The sequence below is a fragment of the Myotis myotis genome, unplaced genomic scaffold (assembly GCF_014108235.1).
Source record: "Myotis myotis isolate mMyoMyo1 unplaced genomic scaffold, mMyoMyo1.p scaffold_m19_p_20, whole genome shotgun sequence".
Lineage (NCBI taxonomy): Eukaryota > Metazoa > Chordata > Mammalia > Chiroptera > Vespertilionidae > Myotis > Myotis myotis.
The window spans coordinates 24798446-24807848 of record NW_023416325.1 but is presented as its reverse complement, the minus strand read 5'-3'; positions in this window follow the sequence as shown (position 1 = coordinate 24807848).

Genomic DNA, 9403 nt, shown 5'->3' with positions numbered 1-9403 from the left:
CAATAAGCAAAATCAACAAACCTTTAGCCAAACTGATCAAGAAAAAGAGAGAGACCAAATAAATAAAATTATAAAAGAAAATTACAACTGAAACCACAGAAATACAGAGAATCATAAAAAATACTAAAAACAATTATATCCCAACAAATTCAACAATCTATAAGAAATGGATAAATTTCTAGAAATATAAACTCTCTGAGATGAAACGAAGAAGAGATACAAATTCAACAATACATTAAAAAGATTACACACTATGATCAAGTGGGATTTATCCCAGGGATGCAAGGATAGTTCAGTATCTGTAAATCAATTTACATAATACAACTCATCAACAAAACCCAATAGTGAAATTTATATAATCATCTCAATAAATGCAAAAAAAGCATTTGACAAAATTCAACATCCATTTATGATAAAAACATTTATGGATATAGAAAGAACATATCTCAACACAATAAAGGCTATATATGACAAATTCTTACTTAATATCATGCTTAATGGTGAAAAAGTAAAAGTTTTTATTCTAAGACTAGAGGCCCGGTGCAGGAAATTCATGCATGGGGGCATCCCCTCAGCCCAGCCTGCACCCTCTCCAATCCAGGACCCCTTGGGGGATGTCCAACTGCTGGTTTAGGCCCAATCCCAGGAATGGAGCCTAAATCGGCAGTCGGACATCCCTCTTACAATCCTGGACTGCTGGCTCCTAATTGCTCACCTGCCCATCCTCCTGGTCACCCCTAACTGCCCTCCCCTGCTGGCCTGGTCAGCCCTAACTTCCCTCCCTTGCCAGACTGATTGCCATTAACTGCCCTCCCCTGCAGGCATGGTCTCGCCTAACTTCCGCCCCCCTGCCAGCCTGGTCGCCCCCAACTGCCCTCCCCTGCTGGCCATCTTGTGTCCACATGGGGGTGGCCATCTTTGACCACATGGGGGTGGCCATCTTGTGTGTTGGAGTGATGGTCAGTTTACATATTACCTCTTTATTATATAGGATGGATAGATAGATAGATAGATAGATAGATGATAGATAGATAGATAGATAGATGATAGATAGATAGATAGATAGATAGATTGCAGTGAGGAAGGGAGAGAGAAACATCAATGATAGAGAATCATGGACCGGCTGCCTCCTGCACACCCCCTACTGGAGATCGAGCCCACAACTCGGGCATGTGCCCCTGACCAGAATTGAACTCAGGGCCCTGCAGTCTGCAGGCTGACACTCTATCCACTGAGCCAAACCATCCAGGGCACACCAGTCACTTTTAGAACATTTTATTGCTTCTAGAAGAAACCCCATGCCACCTTCCCCATCTAGCTGCCTGCTCCACCCAGCCATCTGCACACTGCTGTTTCAGACATTTCACGGGAATGGGACCATACACAATGGGTGTTTTGTGGCCGGCTGCCTCACTTGGGTGTATACCTCGGAATGGCGGGTTGCAGGGTCCTATGTGACTGATATTAATCATGTGAGGAGCGGCCGCACCATTTCCATTCCGACAGCAGTGTGTGAGGGCTCGGATTTATCCACATCCTTGCCAACACTTGCTATCATCTAACTTTTGGTTCTAGCCTCCAAGGTGACCTCGGGGTCTGCTGAAGCATTGCTCTCTAGAGCAACAATCTATTCTTTTCAATTCAGCTTAAAAAGTGCAAGTTATTTAAAATGTCTGCACAAACATCCCTATTGGTAAGTTCTTGCTGCTCAGGATCCGCTATGACACAGCTTGCAGGGGCTAAGTCTGTCCCAGGCCAACCTCACCCCCCTGCTGCCTGGTCCTGTCAGGTACTGGGGTGGGCCCTGCGGAGGGTGCTGGGGGCACCAGCCAACCAGCTGGGCTGGCCACAGGCTGTGTTGGGCTTTGGGAGCCGAGGGAGGAAGAGTGAGGTCCAGGAGCAGCTTTGGGGTCATGCCTGTAGTGGTGGCTGTGCTGCTCCCTGCAGGCCGAGGTGAGCTGTGCTGGGGGGAGGGGGGGCGTCTTCTCAGAATGAAACCTTTGGAGTCGAGGAGCTCCTGGGTGCCCGTCTGCGGGCTCCACTGTGCCCACCGTCCCAGCTTCTACACCTCAGAAGGCAAAGGTCCGATCAGCAAAAATGAACACTTTAAAGAGGTGACGTGGCTCCACCTCAGAGTGGCTCAGACACGGTTCATGGTCCCACGTGGGACTGCAGACACCAGTGGGTGTGAGCAGTGTCCACGTGGGCCCAGCATGGCCCTCTGGCAGGGCCTGAGTGCAGGGAGGAGCCGGAGCTTTGTCGGTAGAGAAAGTCCATGGGGCTGAAGGTTCCCTCTTCAAACACTGATCGCTGGTCACTGTCTGGCCCCCAACTCCCATCCACGGGGCCCTCCTCACAAAGTAAAGGGCACCAGGCAAGGGCTCTTTCTGGCTGTCCCCACGGACCTGTTGGCTCTCCTGAGTCTTTGGGGGCAGATTGTGGGGCTCCCCGCTGGGCAGCGCAGCCACAGCTGCAGCCCTGAGGCCAGGCTCTGGGCTCAGAGCTGGGGTTCCCAGTGCCGCAGGCCTCTGATCTGCTGCTCCTCTGATCCACAGTCCCCACAACCACAGTCCCCCCATCTGCAGCCCCCCTGGCCCATAGGCCCCCTGATCTGCAGCCCCCTGTACAGTGACTCTGGGCCCATTGTGAATGTGTCATTATTCCAGGCCCAAGGGTGTGCTGGCCACTTGGGGGCTGGTGGCACTGGGAGCCTGCGGCTGCTCAGGTCCCTGCTATTTCGTCGTCACATTACAGCATCTGAGCTAATTTACATATTTCTCTATTATATATATAGATTTAAAAAATTGACCATTTGCAACCGTGTGGATGGACCTAGAGGGTATTATGCTAAGTGAAATAAGTCAGAAAAAGATAAATACCATATGATTTCCCTTATATGTGGAATCTAAAAAACAAAGTAAATGAACAAACAAAAAGCAATAGATTCGTAGATACAGAGAACAGACTGATGGTTGCCAAATGGGATGGGACTAGTGGGATGCGTGAAATGGTGACGGGGTTAAGAAGTACAAACAGGCAGTTACAGAAGTCATGAGGATGTACAGTACAGCACAAGGAATGCAGTTTATGGTATAGCTATGTATTGTGCCAGGTGGACACTTGATATTGGGGGATCACTTTACAAAGTATATCCTGTCTGACCACAATGCTGTACACCTGAAACTAATATAAAATAATATTAAATGTAAACTGTAATTGAAAAGTACGGGAAGCAAGCCCAGTTGACATGGCTCAGTGATTGACCATCAACGTCTGAACCAGGAGGTCATGGCCAGATTCCCAGTGAGGGCACAGGCCCGGGTTGCAGGCTCGATTCCCAGTGGGGGGCATGCAGGAGGCAGCCCATCCATGATTCTCTCTCATCGTGGATGTTTCTATCTCCCTCTCCTTCTCCCTTCCTCTCTGAAATCAATAAAAAAAAAAATTTAAGGGAGGCAAGAATATAACAATGGGGTAAAGACAATCTCTTCAATAAGTGTTGGGAAAACTGGACAGATTCATGATAAAAAGAAAGAAAGAAAGATAGAAAGGAAGGAAGGAAGGAAGGAAGGAAGGAAAGAAGGAGGGAGGGAGGGAGGGAGGGAGGGAGGGAGGGAGGGAGGGAGGGAGGGAGGGAGGGAGAAAGAAAGAAAGAAAGAAAGAAAGAAAGAAAGAAAGAAAGAAGGAAGGAAGGAAGGAAGGAAGGAAGGAAGGAAGGAAGGAAGGAAGGAAGGAAAGAAAGAAAGAAAGAAAGAAAGAAAGAAAGAAAGAAAGAAAGAAAGAAAGAAAGAAAGAAAGAAAGAAAGAAAGAAAGAAAGAAAGAAAGAAACTGGACCACTTTCTTAAACCATATACAAAAGTGAACTCAAAGTGAATTATTGACTTAAAGGCAAGACCGTAAAACTGCTAGAAGAAATCATAGGCTATAAAATCTTTGACATTGCTGTTAACAATATTTTGCAAAAGAAAAAATAAACAAGACTATATCAAACTAAAAAGTTTTTGCAACTGAAGAAAATCAACAAAACATAAAGACAATTTATTGAATGGGAGAAGATATTCACAAATAAAACATCCGGTAAGGGATTCTATACAAAACATATAAGGAACTCATACAACTTAACAAAAAAAAACACAAATAAGCACTCCAATTTAAAATGGGCATGCCCTAGCTGGTTTTGCTCAGTGAATGGAGCATCAGCCTGCAGACTGAAGGGTCAAGGGCACATGCCCAGGTTGCGGGCTCGATCCCCAATAGGGCACATGCAGGAGGCAGCCGACCCATGTGTCTCTCTCATCATTGATGTTTCCATCTCTCCCTCTCCCTTCCTCTCTGAAATCAATAAAAATGTATTTAAAAAAAACACACACAAAAAACAAGACTTCCAGTTCCACCAGTCATGTATGTACTTGTCTGTTTCTTCACATTATTCCCCAATTTACTATCATTTTTTAGAATCTGTGTCATTTTGATGGGTGGAACACAATACTTTTTCTAATTTATTTAACTAATAATAAGGTTAAACATCTTTTTTCTTTTCTTTCTTCTTTTGGCCATATGTATGTTTCCTTCTATCTTTAACCACAGGCTGTCTTTAACTATTTTCCTAATTGGGAGCTTGTCTTTTACTATTGATTTACAAGTTATTGCGACTGTATCTTAAATAGATATATCAATGTACACTGCAAAGTTCATTTTCAGATTATTCACTTATTTTTGAATTTGTATGCGGATTTCTTCTAAAATCTATGCAATTTTAAATTTTAGTCAAATATTTCTCTCTTTGATGTCATATTTAGAAATCTCCCATTACTATGTGAAATATCTACCATCTTACGATTTCACTCATGTGTTTTTAGTAAAATTATTTTACTTCCTCTCTGGCCCTATCCTATCTAATAAAAGACAAAAAGGGTAATTAACCATACCTCTGCTACGCTTCCCATTGGCTAATCAGCAAGATATGCAAATTAACTGCCAACAAAGATGGCGGTTAATTTGCATATGCGGGCGGGAAGCAGCGGAGTGAAGACTGAAGGTGGCTCCAGCCAGAGCAGAGAAGACTTTGAAGGCGGCTCTGGCCAGAGCAGTGATCAAAGCGGGTCCGGCCGGAGCAGCGATCAAAGCGGGTCCAGCCTGAGCAGGGAAGGCTTTGAAGGCGGCTCTGGCCAGAGCGAAGGCCTGGATCCCCAATGCCGAAGGGAAACCGGTGCATGCAGCCAGGGGAAGGGAAGGCCTATTACACGAATCTTTTTGTGCAACAGGCCTCTAGTCTATTTATGTTGCCCTAGAACCCTCTATCCTATCTAATAAAAGAGAAACATGGTAATTAGCGTATGACTGCTACCCTTCCCATTGGCTAATCAGGGAGATATGCAAATTAACTGCCAGCCAAGATGGCAGCCAGGCAGATTGAAACTAACATGAGGCTTGCTTGCTTCAGTGACAGAGGAAACCAACGTTCCCCGCCTGCCACTACCGGCCTCTGAGCCAGCAGTTTGAAACATTGTAACAAATATAGAAGCTAAACAAAACCCCAGACACCTGCTTTCAGCGAGCCAGAATCTCAGAGCTGGAGTTATACATTGTTTCGATTATAGAACCGAAACAAACCAGATACCTTCTTTCAGCAGCGGAGGCCTAAGAGCTGGAGCCTCAGAGCTAAAGCTGGCCCAGAATTTTTAAAAAAAAGAAAAAAAGGAGCGGTTGGGAGCTTCTGTCAACCACCAGCCTGAAAACAGCCCTCAGCCCCTCACCCAGACTGGCCAGGCACCCCAGTGGGGACCCCCACCCTGAAGGGGGTGTGACCAGCTGCAAACAGCCATCATCCCCTCACCCAGGCTGGCCAGGCACCCCAGTGGGGACCCCCACCCTAATCCAGGACACCCTTCAGGGCAAACCAGCCGGCCCCCACCCGTGCACCAGGCCTCTATCCTATATAGTAAAAGGGTAATATGCCTCCCAGCACCGGGATCAGCAGAGCCGCGAGGCCTCCCGGCACCGGGATCAGCGTGACAGGGGGCAGCGCCCAAAGCCCCTGATCGCCCTGCAGCTCTGTATGTGAGAGGGGGTGGGGCCACAACCTCCCTATCGGCCCTGCTCTGTGCCTGATACGAGGGAGGTCCCCAACCCCCTGATCGCCCTGTGGCTCTGTGTGTGACAGGATGCGGCGCCCCAACCCGCCCCCCCCCCATGGGCCCTGCTCTGTGTGTGACGGGGTAGAGCCATAACCTCCCCATCGGCCCTGCCCTGAGTGTGACAGTGGTGGCGCCCCAACCCCATGATGGGCCCTGCTCTGTGGGTGATAGAGGGCGACGCCCCAACTGCCCCCCACAGGCCCTGCTCTGTGTGTGATGCGGTAGAGTCATAACCTCCCCATCAGTCCTGCCCTGCGTGTGACAGAGTGCGGCACCCCAACCCCCTGATCCGCCCTGCTCTGTGTGTGATGGGGGCGGTGCCTCAACTCCCCTATTGGCCCTACTCTGTGAGTGACAGGGGGGAGCTCCCCAACCCCCTGATTGGCCCTGCTCTGTGCGTGACAGGGGGAGCTCCCCAACCCCCTGATTGGCCCTGCTCTGTGCGTGACAGGGGGTGGCGCCGCAACCTCCCCATCACCCTGCCTTGAGTGTAACGGGGGCGGTGCCCCAACCCCACAATCAGCCCTACCCTGAGCATGACTGAGGGTGGCATCGCAACCTCCCAATCCGCCCTGCTCTGTGCATGACGGGGTGGCGCCCCAACTCCCCAATCAGCCCTGCTCTGAGCCCGACCAGGAGCTGCACCTAGGGATTGGGCCTGCCCTCTGCTACCCGGGAGCAGGCCTAAGCCAGCAGGTCATTATCTCCCGAGGGGTCCCAGACTGCGAGAGGGCACAGGCCAGGCTGAGGGACCCCCCCTCCCCCCCGAGTTCACAAATTTTTGTGCACCGGGCCTCTAGTATTTATATAACTCTCCAACACATCCAATGTTCCAAGTTCCATTAATGGCCTCACCAGCTCTAGCAAAATGTAGCTGTGTGGGGACAGGCGGAGGGTGGAGGTGGGCGGGGGGGTGGGGGGGGGAATAGGGAGGAAAGGCTTGCATGGGCGATGGTGCCTGAGGCAGTATGTGCATGGCGTGTATTGACGTGTACGCTTGAGGCCTGTATGGTTTCACGGACCAATGTCACCCCAATAAATTCAGTTTAAAAAATGTAGCTCTTATTTCGCCTTTCCTTTTCCATTGCTAATAATCTTACTTAAGCCTTCCTGGAGCCACAGCTCCTTCCACACTGTCTTCTACACAGAATTCTTTCCCCAAATAATAATGCCTCATTGGCTAATGGCCTGTCCCTGGGTGTGGCTGGCAGCCAGCACATCCCTAGTCATGCCCAGAGCACTGGCACCAGGCCCGCGTCTCCCCGCCCTGGTCGTCCCTCCTCCAGCGCTTTGCAGGGAGCCGGTCTGTGTGGCCAGCCTGAGAGGAGGAACTAGAGGCCCCTCTGAACCCCGAAGAGAGAACAGGACGCTCCCGGGAAAGAGCTAACAGAACGGCAGCAATTCGTCAGAGGTCCGAGGAGCGACTATAATGATGCTCAAGGATTTAGTGAGAACCACACAGCATGGAAAAGAACGTAAACACCTTTTCAGTCACATTTTTATTTTTCCTAGATCTGCATATAAAATCTTAATCTAAAAAGTTAAAGGATGAAATAAGAATAACAAAGAAGAAATGTGATTTAGAAAGTATGAGGCAATTTTACAACATATGGAAGTCTAAAGTTTTGTAGAGCTGACATTCATATGTTAAGTGGCAAATTATTTTTAAAAGTCGGAGGCAAACTACAGATGTTTGAAACAGTACTGCACACAGACGGTGTGTTTGGAGTCTAATCCCCCCCTTACAGCAGCGCCTCCAATGGTCCCTAAGGAAAAAGGGGGATCCCCGAGCGTTGTCGCCTCCCATGTCAGGTGTTTGTAACATGTAATACTATGTCATGTGTGTGAAATGTAATACTATGCCAGGTGTGTGTAATATGTAATACCATGTCATGTGTTTGTAATATGTAGTGTTATGTCGTGTGTGTAATATGCAATACCACATCATGTGTGTAATATGTACTATGTCGTGTGTAATGTGTAAGACTGTTGTGTGTAATATGCAATACCATGTCATGTGTGCAATATGCAATACCATGTCATGTGCGATGTGTAATACTATGTCATGTGTTTGTAATATGTAATACTATGTCATGTGTTTGTAATGTGCAATGCCATGCCATGTAATATGTAATATCATGTCGTGTGTGGTATGTAATGCCATGTTGTGTGTGATATGTAATACTTGTCATGTGTGTGATGTGTAATACTATGTCATGTGTTTGTAATATGTAATACTGTCATGTTTGTAATATGTAATCCCATGTCATGTGTTTGTAATGTGTAATGCTATGTCATGTGTGTGACATGTAGTGCCATGCCATGTGTAATATGTAATGCCATGCATTTGTAATGTGTAATACCATGTCATGCCTGTAATATGTAATACTATGTCAGGTGTGTGTAATATGTAATACTATGTCATGTGTTTGTAATATGTAGTTATGTCATGTGTGCAATATGCAATGCCATGTCATGTGTGTAATATGTACTACTATGTCGTGTGTAATGTGTAAGGCTGTCATGTGTGATATGTAATGCTATGTTGTGTGTGTAATATGTAATACCATGTCGTGTGTGATGTATAATACTATGTCGTGTTTGTAATATGTAATACTATGCCATGTTTGTAATGTGTAATGCCATGTCATGTGTGTAATATGTAATACCATATCATGTGTGCTGTGTAATACTATGCCATGTTTGTAATGTGTAGTATGTCATGTGTGTAATGTGTAGTGCCATGTCGTGTGTGTAATGTGTAATACTATGTCATGTGTGATGTGTAATATTATGTCATGTGTTTGTAGTGTAATAACATGTCATGTGTGTAATATGTAATACCATGTCGTGTGTGTGCTGTGTAATACTATACCGTGTGGGTGATATGCGCTACCATGTCATGTGTTTGTAATGTGACAGTATGTCACGTGTGCAATATGTGATACCATGTCATGTGTAATATGTAATACCATGTCATGTGTGTAATATGTAATACTATGTCATGTGTGTGATGTGTAAGGCTATGGCATGTGTCTCCTCCTGTTTCTCTCTGGAGGGAGCGGCTGCTCGGCTTTCCTGCCTGTCCACCCGCCAGAGCGACGCTCTCAGACCTGGTCACACGCAGCCCGGACACAGCTCCTGCGAGGCCGGCCGCACGCGCCGCCGCCCGGAGCCGCCTCGCCCCCGGGAGGGGCCAGTGCACGCGCGACCCGCGCGGGTCCGAGAGCTACAGGCGCCCCCGCGGCCGGGCCCTGCAGGGCAC